The following is a 14,383-nucleotide window of genomic DNA, read 5'->3' as shown; positions in this document are numbered from 1 at the left end:
ATCATATATATGATATATATATATATATATATATATATGATATATATGTTACATCTTCATTGTACATTCATGTAGTGATAGACACTTGAGTTGTTTCCAAGTCTTGGCTATTTTAATAATACTGCAGTAAACATAGGATTATATATATCTTTTTAAATTATATTTTTATTTTCTTTGGGTAAATGCCAAGTAGTAGAATTACTGGATTATATGGTATTTCTAGTTTTAATTTTCTGAGGAACCTCAATACTGGTTTTCCACTGCACCTGACCAATTTGCTTTTCTACCACCAGTGCACAAAGTTTTCTTTTTCTCCAAATACTTGTCAACACTTGTTATTTCTTGTCTTTTTGATACTAATGATTCTAACAGGTGTGATGTGATGTCTCACTCTGGTTTTGATTTGTGTTTCCCTGATGATTAATGATGTTGAACTTATCTTTGTGTGTCTGTGAATTTCTGTATATTTTCTTTGAAATAATGTGTATTTATATCCTCTGCCCATTTTTTTTTTATTGGATTACTTTGGTTTTGTTGTTTGTTTGGCGGTATTGAGTTGTATGGGTTCTTTATATATTTTGGATATTAACTCCTTATCAGATATATCATTTGCAAATGTTTTCTCCCATTCAGTACGTTGTCTTTTGTTTTATTGTTGGTTTCCTTCACTGTGTAAAAAATCTTTTAAGCTTGATGGGATAAAACTTTCTGTGTTTTTATATTAGTGTTCTTTTACTTTTTATGGGAGTACCTTGTATGTAATTCTCTTTTTTTCACACTGCTTTTAAAATTCTGTGTCTTTGACTTTTGATGATTTAATTGTAATGTATTTTAATGTGGTCCTATTTAGGTTTAGCCTATCTGGAATCTTTAGAGTCTCTTGGTTCTGGATGTCCAATTCTTTCCTGAGGTAGAGAAGGGGTCAGCTATTATTTTCTTAGATATATTTTCTGTCCCTTTCTCTTTCTTTTTACCTTCTGGAATTCCCGTATTGTAAATAATGTTTCTTTTTGTTTGTTTGTTTGTTTCCCATGAGGCCCTGAAGCTTTCTTATCCCTTTTTCTTTTTTTAAGATTTTATTTATTTATTCATGAAAGACACACACACACACACACACACACACACACACAGAGGCAGAGACATAGGCCAAGGGAGAAGCAGGCTCCCTGCAAGTAGCCTGATGTGAGACTTGATCCTGGACCATGGGATCATGCCCTGAGCCAAAGGCAATTGCTCAGCTGCTGAGCCACCAAGGTGTCCCTCTTATTCCCTTTTCATTTTTTTTTTTTTTTACCTTTTTCATGTCTGACTGGGTAATTTCCAACGTCTTATCCTCCAGGTCACTCATTCTTTCTTCTGCATCATCCAGTCCACTTTTGAAACTAATTACTCACTGCATTTTTTATATTTTTCAACTCTAGTACTTCCATTTGTTTGTTTTGCTGGTTGCTGCTTCCTTATAAAGCTTCTCATTTTGTTCATGTATTGTTTTCTTAATTTCATTTATTGTATGTCTGTGTTTTCTTATTATTCACCAGACTTCCTAAAAATGATTATTCTACATTATTTTTCTGACAGTTCTAAATCTTCATATTTTTAGAGTCCGTTATTGGATTTTTATTAGTTTCCTTTGGTGATGTTATGATTTTTCATTCCTTGATTCTTTTGTGTTGGTGTCTGTGCATTTGAATAATGTGGCTCCTATTTCAGACTTTACGGGTTTGCTTTGGCAGAGACAGTTCTTTACCAGTCAGTTCAGTTTAGTTTTCTGTGTGTGTCTGTTGATAATGTATTTGGGCAGGTAGGCCTACTATTATGGTCTATTTTGAGTGAAGTAGCTATTCAAACTCTCAGTATAGGCATGGGAGGATGTGCTACTGGCTGAGAAAAGTTAGATAGAACTGCTGGCCTGATTCCCTACCTATGTGAGGCTGTAAGATGGGCTCCATGTCTGCTTTAATTCTCTGTTTAGGCTTACTAGATTGTCAGGGCTGTATACTATATTCGGCAGCAGATAGAGCTATGAGTTAGCTTCTGTTCTCTGGAAGGGGAGCAGGACAGGACTCAGGGCTTGTAGAATTTGTTGTTTCATGATCCAAATCAGACCTGAGTCCACACTGAATTTCTTGGTCAGGAGAGCCCAGCATTTTTGCTCTGTGGTTGGTAGAAGCCACAGACTATGTACTCTGTTAAAATGCCAATGCATATGGAGCTGTTCAGTGGGTTACATAGCTTTCTGCATGCTCTGCTTAGTTTCTCTGGTTGGACAAGCTAAACACTGTATTCAGCAATGAGAAGGGCTACAAATTAGATTCCCTGCTTGGTCTAGAGGGAGAAGTAGATCTAAAACCAGTAAAGCTCTTAGTTTGTTGTATTAACTCAAGCTGACCTGCACCACAAGTTCTCTGGCTAAACATGGCCCCTGGCTTTGCTCTACAAGCTATTAGCTCTGTTTGTTTTTTGTTTTGTTTTGTTTTGTTTTGTTTTTTGCTATGTCCTGTGGGACTGAGTTGATGTACTTTTGACTCGGCTCCAAGGGTGTTCAGGCCAAGGCTCCAGAGCCGCCCCTGCACACGGAAGCCTAGACCCCGGATTCTCAGATGGCCTCAGCCCTGCTCACGCTGCCCCTCACTCCTCTCCCCGACTCTCTTCCCGTTCTCCTATAGTGGTTGCCTGGGTCATGGGCAAACCTCCCCTCCCCTGCATGAGTGCAGTGGAGACCCCAGGCTCCCCCCAAGATTCTGAGGAGTCCAGTAACCTGGCACCGTTCAGTCCAGAGATGGGGTTTGACTTAGGACATCACACATGTTCGGCCGCATGCAAGGAAACGGCTGAACCAGGCAGGCTTCCTGCAGAGCGAGAAGGGGTCTCTGCCTCCTTTGCAGCAAAGAGGAGGAGGGACCCACAGCTGGTACACGGAACCCCCAAGTTCCCGTTGTCCACGCTCCAACTAAACAGCGTCAGAAAATAAACTCTAATGGGCGGTGGGAGGAAAGGCTGTCGGTGGGAATGGGCTGGGGGTCCGAAGGCCTCCCCCCGCGGGCTGAGTCGGCGCGGGCCTCCTGGGCTGGCTCTGCAGCTCGGGGCCGCTCCTCCCAGTCGTGGAAAGTGGCCACGCGGTAGCCCACGTGCCCCGGCACAGCAGCCGGCGGACGCCAGCAAGTAGGCCCGAGAGGCGCAGCACCTCCCGGCAGGGCGACGGCGGCTCCGGGCCCAGGGCCGCGTGGTCAGGGCCGCCCGGGGGAGCCCGGGAGCGCCAGGCCCCAAAGCCACTGCGCTGACTTGGTCCTGAGCACTGCGGGGTCGCGCCCGCCGTCCGGTCACCGGTCACCGCCCTGCCCTCCAATCACCTGCCCCCGTCCCCCGCTGCGCTATGGGCCCTCACGCCGCACTCACCTGAGCCCGCGTCTCCCTGGTCCAGCGCGGCTCCAAAAAGCAAAAGTCCTCTGAGCCCACCTCCCGCTGGGCTGTGTACCTTTCGGGTATTTCTACTACTTCTTCTGGTCAGATGGGGCCAGAAGACACTCTTCCCAGTGAGTGGGGCTGTGTCTCAGCAGCTTTGCTTAGGTGAGGCGGAATGGGGCTGCTCTGGGCTACCCTTTTTCCCAGTCTCTCCAGTTGGGAAGGGCCTACAGCTACTCTCGGGCTATGAGTTAATCCTCCTGTCTGTGTGCGTAGCCTGGGAAGCCTCCGTGCCAGTGTCGGCCTCTAGGGAGCAATCATCTCTGCTCACCTGCCTCTTGGCTTCGGTGCCCCTGAGCTACTTCTGGTCAGAAGGGGCTAGAAGGCACTCTCTACAGTGGACGGGGCTGTAACTCAGCACCTCGCCTGTGCCTGGGCAAACTGGGATCTAGTGCAGCAGAAGTCTTCATTTAATAAGGCAAGTCTGCACCTCACCAAGTTTCTGGGTCAGAGTACATCCCTTGACTTGTTTCTGCAAATGAGCAGAGCTGCTGGTTGGGATTCCTACCTGGGCACTGCATGTTAAACTCTGCTAGGTCCATATGCTGGTTGTCCCAAATCCCTTTCCCTCTCCCTTTCTCATCATCAGATTCCCAGTAGTGCAAGATCAGAGTAAGGGCTCCCCAGAAAGGGACCCATAATTCCCACAAAGGAAGGGGGCTGGTTTTCCCCCCTGAGTTTTCCTTTCTCTCTGGAGGCATCAGAGTCCCAGGAGAGACCTCTCCAGATGGTACTGTGCTGGCCTGGAGGAGGGGCAATGTGGCCAACATGTAGCCACTTTTCTCACCCATCTAATAATGTGGTGTATGTGGTCCTGTGGGGGGGGGGGGTTGGGAGTGTGCTTCAGGCTCATTCGCATGTTAGGATTCTCTTAGTTTTGTTTTGTTCTTGAAGAGATGATAGTTGTTTTTGTCAGGGGGAGTGAAGTCAGGAACATCCTATGTCATCATCTTAGTGATATCACTCTCCTCATGTGTAATTTTTAATTCTAATTATTTATACTACTTACGATGATGTATTGCGATTCTGTGCCTGAAAAAGAATTTACTACTTCACCTTTTGGCAAGGGCAATATAGGAAGGCAGCCTTCTTTCTTAACCATAAATTGTTGAAAGTTCATTTGGTCACACATATGTCTTGTTTCACGATTATACAATTGCATTTATGGCTTTGAAGGAAATACTGTTTTAATACACGTGTATTTTATGGTTAATTGTTTGGTAAATAACCAAAAAATTAACATCGATCTCAGAAGAAATATGGCCAATTTAGTTCAGTAAGAATTTTTTTCTGATTGGATAAGTTTAGAAAATTTATGACAGAAGATAAGACCTGTTTTCAAGGAGCAAATTGAAAACAAAAAATCATTTCAAGTCAGAATTCTATTTGAAACACATAAAAAACGGTTTTATTTATCTGGGTTTAGGAAGATATTTAAAAATTACTCCATTTCTTAAACACTACTACTAATAGATCATACTTTTGTTTTATATACTTCTAAGCACTTAATGTTAATATATTTAAATATTTCAATAGCTCTGTGTGTCTCTTTCTTATACACTAGGAAACAATATAGTTTGAAAACTTGCACGAAGTCATTCAGGTGATAGAATGTGAAGTCAGAATTTATACAAGGCTTTGGAGTGTCTGTATTGCCTTCAACCAAGTCTTTTGAAAACTAATTTATAGTTTTCTGTTTATATTGTAAAGTAATTTTTACTTTTGAGTGAGATAAAAAATATTTGGGTTTTTAAAGAATGCTAGATAGCTCAAATGAGTATCGATGTAACTTCATTAAATATAATAAGGCAAAGTAAAGAATTTGAGGCAATGTAGAGGAACACATTTTTATACATGAGGACAATGCAAAATAATATTCTTTTCAAGAAGTTATTCTAGATTTTTCCAGCTATTTTCCAATGTCACAATTCTGGTTCTAATGTCTCTCTAAATTTACTGACCAAGATAGCCTTACTATTACCCTCAGCTTCAATAAATTTTAGACAGACTTCTTGATTATAGGCCCCAGACTTCCTCTTGTAGGAGCAATTATCTAAGAAAACTTTCAATTGTAAATTTTTTCTCTGTCTCTGAAAAGAAAAATTTCTCCCAGGCTCTTGACAGTTTTACAGCCCAGGAGTACCTGGGAACCCTCCCAATGGAATGTAAACTTCAAAAAATATAGGGCCCCCTGCCTTCTATCTATGAGAGCATAGGAGCTTCACTTTGATAAGAACCAATAGCAAACATGATGGCCTCATCACTTTGACCAACATTCTCCAGTACCTTTCTATTAGCTCATAGCTCTCCCTGATGTTTAAAAACAAAGGCTTCTGTTTCAATGGAGTTAAGTTCTTTGTCTCTACCTCCTTGCAAAGTCTTGATCTCTGTTGCAGTTGATTTGAGTGAAGTCTCCCTTGCTGTTTTAAGAAAACGTCCAGTGTGATTTTTGACTGTCCAAATTATTATTTTTTCTTTATTCTTAGTTACTATCTTTGCTACCAATCTAATAACTTTTCTTTGATGTAATTTAGCCAATGGAGACTCAGAGATAAATTGCAGTGTTAGCGGAACATAGCAAATTGGGATATATTCCCAAGCAGAAGAAATATGATTTTTATTTTAGATTTATTTATTTATTAGAGAGAGAGTGGTGGGGAGGAGCAAAGGGAAAAGGGAAAGAGATAATTCAAGTGGACTCCCTGCTGAGCACAGATCAGGACTCAATTTCAGGACCCTGAGGACATGACCTGAGCCAAAATCAAGTGCCATATGCTCAACCAGCAGAGCCACCCATGTGCCCCAGAAATATGATTCTTTAGTTTTGTTAAATTTAGCAAGGATTTATGTAAGCATTCATTCAGCTAATATTAATTGTGCAAGCACTAGGCCCCTTTCTAAGTGTTAGGCTTATACTGGAGAATAAGTGAGACAAATTCCCTGACCTCAAGGTGCATGCGTTGTATCCAGATGTTGAATAACATCAATAATACAAAACTTCCATCGCAATGATCAAACTAAAAAGGATGTGTATTGTATCCTTTGAGCATTTGTCATGTGTTGGTCAACATATACAAATGTAATAGGGATTACTATTTCAATAAAGCACTGCAATTGGTATTCTTTCTGAATATTCTCTTCCTTTATGTTCTGTGTCTATCTTCTATAAAAGGCCATTAACTGCTGGTATGGTATATGTTTTGCCAGCTATGACATTAGGTTCTGGCTTGACATAATTTGACCTATGCAAATCCTGAAGGCTGCTAAGTGAGCAGGGTGCTGAACTCTTAAAGAGAGATAATCTCACACTCCATGACACTGGCTGTGAAAAAAGAAGAAAAAGAACTGTTTGGGAAAGTGAAAGTAAGGGATAGTTAGGAATGTGTGTAAAAGTCAGATTTCCTACATCATATTTTTTCTGATAACATCATAATTAAGATTTAAAACATCCCTAGAGTTTTCTTTTTTAAATGTTTACTATCTTCACATCAACCTTGTATTTCTTTGACTTATTATAGAGTAACTGAATTTATCTAAATCCTACTGTGTTTTTGAATTGTGATAAAATTATTTTGTCATATCAATAATGGTATTTATTTCTGTTTCTACCCTAAAAGTAACACATGCTCATTATTGAACATATTATAAATCAAAAAAGTAATTTATATCTTTGCATGTGTACCACATGATTTCTAAGTAACATCCCAGGGAGCTCACTTTTGTGACTTGATAGTACATTTTTGAAATTGTAGTATCTGGAATAAGTGTCCCTGTATTCGTTTATGAGGATTAAATAATAAGAAAGTTGCAGAAATATTTATAAATATTATATCCTCTTTTGTATTGACCCCTTTATCATGATGTAATGCCCTTCTTTGTCTTTTATTGCAATTTGTATTTTAAATTCTATATTGTCTGATATAAGCATAGCTACATCAGCTTTTTTTTTTCCTTCCATGTGCGTGGAATGTCTTTTTCTATCCATTCACTCTCTGTGTTTCCTTAGATCTGGAGTGAGTTTCTTATAGGCAACATATAGATAGGTCTTATTTATTTATCCTTACAGCCACTCTGCCTTTTAATTAGAGATTTTAGTCTATATACATTTAAAGTAATCATGGATAGGTATGTCCTTACTGCAATTTTGTTGACTTTTATCTTTTTTTTTTTTTTGGCTGTTTTTGTAGTTTCTGTTTCTTTTTTCTATCCTTACTCTTCCCTTGTGTTTTGGTAAGGCTTTTTCTTCTTTTCTTTTTCCTTCCTTCCTTCCTTTTCTTTTCTTTCTTTCTTCTTGTGTGTGTGTGTGTGTGTGTGTGTGTGTTATGTTTAGTTTCCATTGTCATTTTCTTTTATGTATCTACTATAGCTTTCTACTGCGTGGTTGCCAAGAAGTTCCCATGTAGCATCATATGTAAAACAATCCATTTTAAGTTGATAGCATCTTAAGCTTGTGTGCATTCTAAAACTACATTTTTATTCTTCCTACCACCATGTGTTGTTTTTGATGCCATATTTTACATCTTTTTATTTTGTATGTCTCTTAACTAATCATTGTAGTTATAGTTATTTTTCCTACTTTTATCTTTTAACCTTCATATTGGCTTTATAAGTGGTTAATCTACTACCTGTATGATATGTTTCCATTTAGTAGTGAGATTTTTCTTTTTCTTTTTTTTTATTATTTTTTTTATTTTTATTTTTCTGTATGTCCTTGTGACTAGTGCCTTTTCTTTTCAGCTTGAGGAAGTTCCTTTATCATTCTTGTAAGCCAGTTTAGAGGTGGTGAAAATTCCTTTAGTTTTTGCTGTCTGGAAAATCCTTTATCTATATCTTACTTCTGAATGTTAACCTTGCCAGGTAGTGTATTCTTGGTTGGAAGTTTTTTCCTTTTAGAACTTTGAATAGATCATGCCACTCCCTTCTGGCCCATAAAATTCCTGCTGAAAGATCAGCTTAGTTGTCTTAGGAGGATTCCCTTATATGTAACCATTTTTTTTTTTTTTTTTTTGCTGGATTTTAGTATTCTCTCTATATCTTTAACTTTTGATATTTTAATTCCAGTGTGTCTTGATCTGGAGAAAGGACAAGTGTGAACTAATTATTTTGCAGAAAAACAATCTATTTCTGAGGGGAATTTTGCACAAAACAACTTTGTTCCATCATAAGCTTTAAATTAAATCTTATTACCAACATGAAAGTTGTCAACTGGGTTTTCTTAGCCATTAATTCACCCCAGGCATTATCTTGGTCTCCATAGCATTAGGTGCTTTAATTTACTTATCAAAGCTAAGGGATTTCCTTAGAAATTTCCTTTCCCTTTTCACTAGGCACAGGAACAGAGAAAATTTTTTCTAATAAGATGCTATTTATTGCAAAGAAACATATCTCATAGAACTCAGGCTGTTCCCTTCAGATAACACACACATACACATATACACATACACACACAGAATCTCAATAAAATCATTACTGTAGTTTCACAAAGGGTGATTGAAAATACGTCTAAGCCATTGCTTTGTGTACTGTGACACCATTAAATATCTAATTTGGGGATTTTATTTACCTATTTTTTGTTTCCTTGTGTTTCTGTGTATATAAGAAAAATAATAGTTGAAAAGTTGGGTTGTCCATATGTCTAAATTTTGAATGTGACTCACATCAAAGTTAACTTTTATGACAAGGAGAACAAAATATTTAACTAGCTATATAAAGCTAAAGTTGAAATTTTGGCACTTGTTATTTTTTGAACTTTGAACACTATAATATAAGCCCATTGCTCTTCTTTTTTTAATCCATTATACCAAGTGAACTCACTTTCCTGTGCATCTATTCAAACTTTCCCTGGGCATCTAATGATCCTGGCTCCATCTTGCTTTTTGCTTTTCTCACTTTATTATTGGTTACTATATCCAATATGACCACCTGATTTCTGTCAAACTTGACTAGTATTATTTCACACAGTATTTTGATTTTGACTCCTGGGTTTTCTTTTGTTTTGTTTTGGTGCCTGACTTGACTGACAAGGTATCCTTTTTCCTCTCTTCTTATTTGCTCTTATTCATACCTTGAAGCCAAAGTCTCATCTCACTTTCTCAAATCCTTCTCAATCATACTTAACTCATCTTCCACACTGTAGGTTTTTAAAAGATTTTGTTTGTTTGTTTATTTATTTATTTATTTATTTATTTATTTATTTATTTATTATTTATTTATTTATTTATTCATGAGAGACAGAGAGAGAGAGAGAGGCAGATATAGGCAGAGGGAGAAGCAGATTCCCTACAGGGAGCTGATGTGAGACTCAATCCCAGGACCCTGGAATCACACCCTGAGCCGAAGGCAGACACTCAACCACTGAGCCACCCAGGCATCCCCATACTGTAGTTTTTGTACTATGGAGTTTGACTCTTCAGTTTTCAGCATAGCCTATTTCATTCACTTAGAAGTCATATTTAAATATCTTTCTTTCCTATGTAATCTTTTTTTTAAAGATTTTATTTATTCTTAAAAAAATAAAGATTTTATTTACTTATTCATGAGACACACACACACACACACACAGAGAGAGAGAGAGAGAGAGAGAGACAGGCAGAGGGAGAAGCAGGCTCCATGCAGGGAGCCCACTGTGGGACTTGGTCCCTGGTCTCCTGGACTGAAGGTGGCGCTAAACCGCTGAGCCACCTGGTCTGCCCCCTGTGTAATCTTAACCATCTAAACTGCATGTTTTGGAAAGCTAGATGGTATGTTTTTTTTATGCAGCAGCTGAAACACCTTTTTTCCTTTTTCCTTTTTTCTTTTGACCGAAGTTGTAAGACTGGTTAAAGTTTAACTTACTGTAGGGAAATTTATATTAGCATCCAGATGGTGAGAGGTTCGTAATTGGTATGGATCCTAGTGATTGTATGCCTCCCTAGTGATTGTGGTCCTCAGGCTAACAATAATTTCCTGAAGCCTTATGTACAGGCATCATGGGCAGCTTAAGTTGGGTAGCAATTTTACAATGAGTGTGATGTGCATATCTGTTTGTTTTGGTGACTGAACATCTCAGGGGCTAACACTTATGTTAAATGTCATGCATGAGATAATTGCCTATGGCACAAAACTATAACTAACAAGCTTACTTGTAACATTTAGCTTCTAATAAAGAATAAGTAGGATTCATGGATAAATGAATTCATGGATAAGTGGATAAATGTGGGAACCATAATTTTTAATCCTCTGTTTAAAGTAGTTCAAAGAGAGGGTAATTTTCATTAATCCAAAGCACTTATTTTTTTCTAAATGGATAAATTAAAATGAAAATAAGTATTTGAAACCTGCCTCTTTTATAACATATGTCAATGAAAAATATGGTAAAGAATGTACTTGGTCAAGCACCACAAAATTAACATGACTTTTGCTGATTCTAGCCCTGGATTTGGAGGTTAAAAGGGCACTATGGGAAGTGTGACATTAAAGGAACTTCATTAAGAGAAGCATCAGTAAACTTCCAAGGTGAAATGTTTTTAGCAAGTTCTATGGAGTGTAAAGGGTAAAAAAAATAAAATGGGATTTGGTTTTTGGAGATACATACTTACTCTCTCTCATTTGAGGATGCCTGTTTTCCTCCATTCTATTTCTTTTTCTAATACTTAAAAAATTCTGATCAAGTTCATATAATATAAAATATACCATTTTAACAATTTTAAAATATGCAATTCACTGACATATAGTAAATTTACATTGCTGTAAAACTATTAATTCTATGTAGTTCCAGAACATTTTCACCACCCCAGAGGGAAATCCTTGACCCATTATACAGTCACTTCCTATTTTCCCTCTATTAGTGGCCTTGGCAACCACCAGCCTGATTGTTTTTATCTCTATGAATTCATCCATTCTGGATGTCTCATATATATGGAATCATAAAATATGTGACCTTTTATGTCTGGCTTGTTTCACTTGGCACAATGTTTTTTCAAGGTTCCTCCATTTGGTAGCATATATCAGTACTTCATTCTTCTCATAGTTGAATAATATTCCATTGTATATTGTATATACAATATTCCATTGTATATATTCCATTGTATATACTATCTTTTGTTTATCTGTGCATCAGTTGATAGACATTTTGGTTGTTTCCACTTTCTGACTTTTATGAATAGTCCTATTGTAAGTGTTTGTGAGCAGATATTTGTTTTAACACTTGTTTTCAGTTCTTTTGGGTATATACCCAAGCATGTAATTGCTGGGTCATATGATACTTGTTTGTTTAATTTATTGAAAAACAATCAAACTTTTTCACACAGACCAAACCATTTTGTATTCCCACTAGTTGTGTGTGACAATTTTAACTTTACACATCCTCACCAATATTTGTTAATTTCCATTGTCTTAAAATTTTTTATATAGTGCTTCTAGTGTAAGAGCAGTGTATTTCACTGTGGTTTTTACTTGCTGAATAATGTATTTAGCCATGTGCTTCTGACCATTTATATATCTTCCTGGGATTTTTTTTGTTTTTTTTTTTTTACATTTTTAAAAATATTTTGTTTTTAAGTAAACTCTATACCCAATGTGGGGCTCGAACTTACAACCTCAAGATAAAAAGTTGTACTCTCCACTGATGGAGCCAGCCAGTGCCCCATTTCCTGTTTTTAATACTCTAAAATTATCCTATGATTGTAACACCTTCAATCTATACATTAATTCAGTTAAATCCTTTCAAGGAGGGATGCCTGGGTGTCTCAGTGGTTGAGAGTCTGCCTTCTGCTCAGGGCGTGATCCTGGAGTCCCGTAATCCAGTCCCATATTGAGCTCCTTGCATGGAGCCTGCTTCTCCTGTCTCTGCCTTTCTCCCTGCCTCTCTCTGTATGTTTCATGAATAAATAAATAAAATCCTTTAAAAAATCATTTCAAGGATTATCCCTATGCTAGTGCTAAAAAAAAAAGTTTTTAAATTAATAATTTGGGCAAAGGATGGTATCTTATAATTTAATAAACTTCAATTCATCATATTTGGCTAATTTTTATGTGCCATTTATTAATAATCTCATGCCATTCAAATGACATGAAATATAAACCATATCTTTCTGAAAACTATACATTAACTAAAATAAGGTTCAAGGGATTTACCATTTTCTCCCAATTTTTTTTTTAAATACTTTTCACTAAGTTCAGTAAAATAATGAGTATTTCAGTGCTAAGTGTTCTGAGAAGGCATTCTTTTCTCTAAAGATATTTAACGATAGCACAATTTTATCTTTAGATTCCCCCATTCCCATTCTTCTTTCCTGTTCTATTACTGCCTTTTACACCTCTATCCTTTTAGTCAGAAACAGATCTGCCTACTTATTGAGATTAATATTCTGCCCAGAAAGGTGAGACAAATTGTCTCCTTCTCTTCTGATGACTCTGTTTTCTATGACTTTAATTGTATCTCTTGAAGTTCTCCTCTTTCATGCAAACCTCAACCAATTAGAGCCCGAGATAAGGCTGTGCCAATGATTACAAAGTTAGTAATGGAAATCTGAGTCTTTCAGACTCAGATCCTAGCTTTGGAATTGGCCTTTTACCTGTAGAAGGGAGGAGGCTGTTGGGGGCAGTGATGGGCTTTGCTACAACACACTGATTGCCTCTAGCATTCTCTTGAGACAAAAAGGAGCAGTTAAATTCTGCTTTTACTGCTGGTTCTGATTATTCGTTGCTTTCACCTTGAGTTTTATACTGTAGCTTGTAGGTTTATACCATTTTCAAAACAAGAATGTGATGAATTTGGCTATTGTTACAATGGAAAGTTAAAGTAAATTGTTCCCAAATAATTTCTGTGTCTCTTCCATGGCCCCAAGTTGGTAATAAAAGAATGGATTTACCATAAGCAATAGTGCATATTTACTGAATATAATGTACCTGCATACTTTAAGAAATGAAGCAAATTTCATTTGTAATACCTGAAACTTTCTATTGTACAAGAAGTCTTATAATTAATGCAGTTAATTAACTGTGGATTTAATTGGCTATTTCAAAGAGCATTTAGCCACTTCACTGTCATAGGAGCGCAGAAAAGACAAAATACATACAAATTAGAGGGCAGTCATTGTAATTATTCAAGGTTATTGTAAGAGAACTCTTGTCTATATTGGACATTTAAGATGACCCTGCGTCAATGCAGACAAATTAAAGATAAGTATTTGATACTTTTGAAAAATACTGCTTTTAGTTTATTCAATCAATTTGTTTAAAACTTTGAGGCAACCTTAATAACATCAAGCAAATCTAAAGATGTTTGACAACCCTAAATGATATTAAAAACAAATTGTGCAAAAAATTGTAGTGTTCATTAGTGTTACTTCCAGAGAATAGGAATTTAGAGAATTTCACCTTCTATTTTATTCTATAGAGATATATTATTTTAAAAGATACAAATATTTATAGCTTGTAAAGCACTAATTAGCTTTGAAAACAAGTTGGTAAATATACAAAGAATTGGCCACTATTCAAAGTTCAAAAACTCTGCTTTTCATTAGCTGCAGAAAGAAATCATTAGGGAAGAAATCCCTGATGGGCATTAACTCTGACATATGGTCCTACACTCAAGTTAATACTTACCATTTCCTTGCTTGGAAAGTTGCTTTCTTTTAGAATTAATTTCCAAATCGTGAGTCACTTGCAATTTACTGGAAAAGACAAAGTATGGTGGAGTTCATTAAGGAAATGGAAGAACAATACATCTGATTATTTTTGGCATATGATACACTCTTTAGATGATCTCCGACAAAAGAAATGTGTATGCCTTGATAAAAGGATATTAAAACAGAGCCAATTAATATATCCCATAGGGCCAGACTTTTATAATTGCGTCCTGGGGGCAACTCAGTTAAAGTTTTGTATCAGGACCTTTAGCAAACTCTCCTGAGTGGGCTTCAAAGAGTGGGTATGATCA

At 37.1% G+C, this 14,383-nt stretch overlaps 1 protein-coding gene and 1 long non-coding RNA gene across 15 annotated transcripts in view; one reads left to right on the top strand and one right to left on the bottom strand.

The window, feature by feature from the left end:
• Positions 1 to 14,383, top strand: part of LOC144321982 (uncharacterized) — a 566,375-nt gene that overhangs the window by 279,566 nt on the left and 272,426 nt on the right. The gene's annotated exons all lie outside the window — the stretch shown is intronic.
• The window catches only part of LOC144321983 (uncharacterized), a 67,554-nt gene that overhangs the window by 26,321 nt on the left and 26,850 nt on the right, over positions 1 to 14,383 (bottom strand). The window contains exon 2 of the long non-coding RNA XR_013387533.1: positions 14,050 to 14,117. This is a non-coding gene — a long non-coding RNA (uncharacterized LOC144321983). The remainder of the gene's footprint in view (positions 1 to 14,049; positions 14,118 to 14,383) is intronic.

Source organism: Canis aureus, chromosome 10 (assembly GCF_053574225.1).
Source record: "Canis aureus isolate CA01 chromosome 10, VMU_Caureus_v.1.0, whole genome shotgun sequence".
Lineage (NCBI taxonomy): Eukaryota > Metazoa > Chordata > Mammalia > Carnivora > Canidae > Canis > Canis aureus.
The sequence above is the reverse complement of the archived record's forward strand: the minus strand, read 5'-3'. Positions and strand labels throughout refer to the sequence as shown.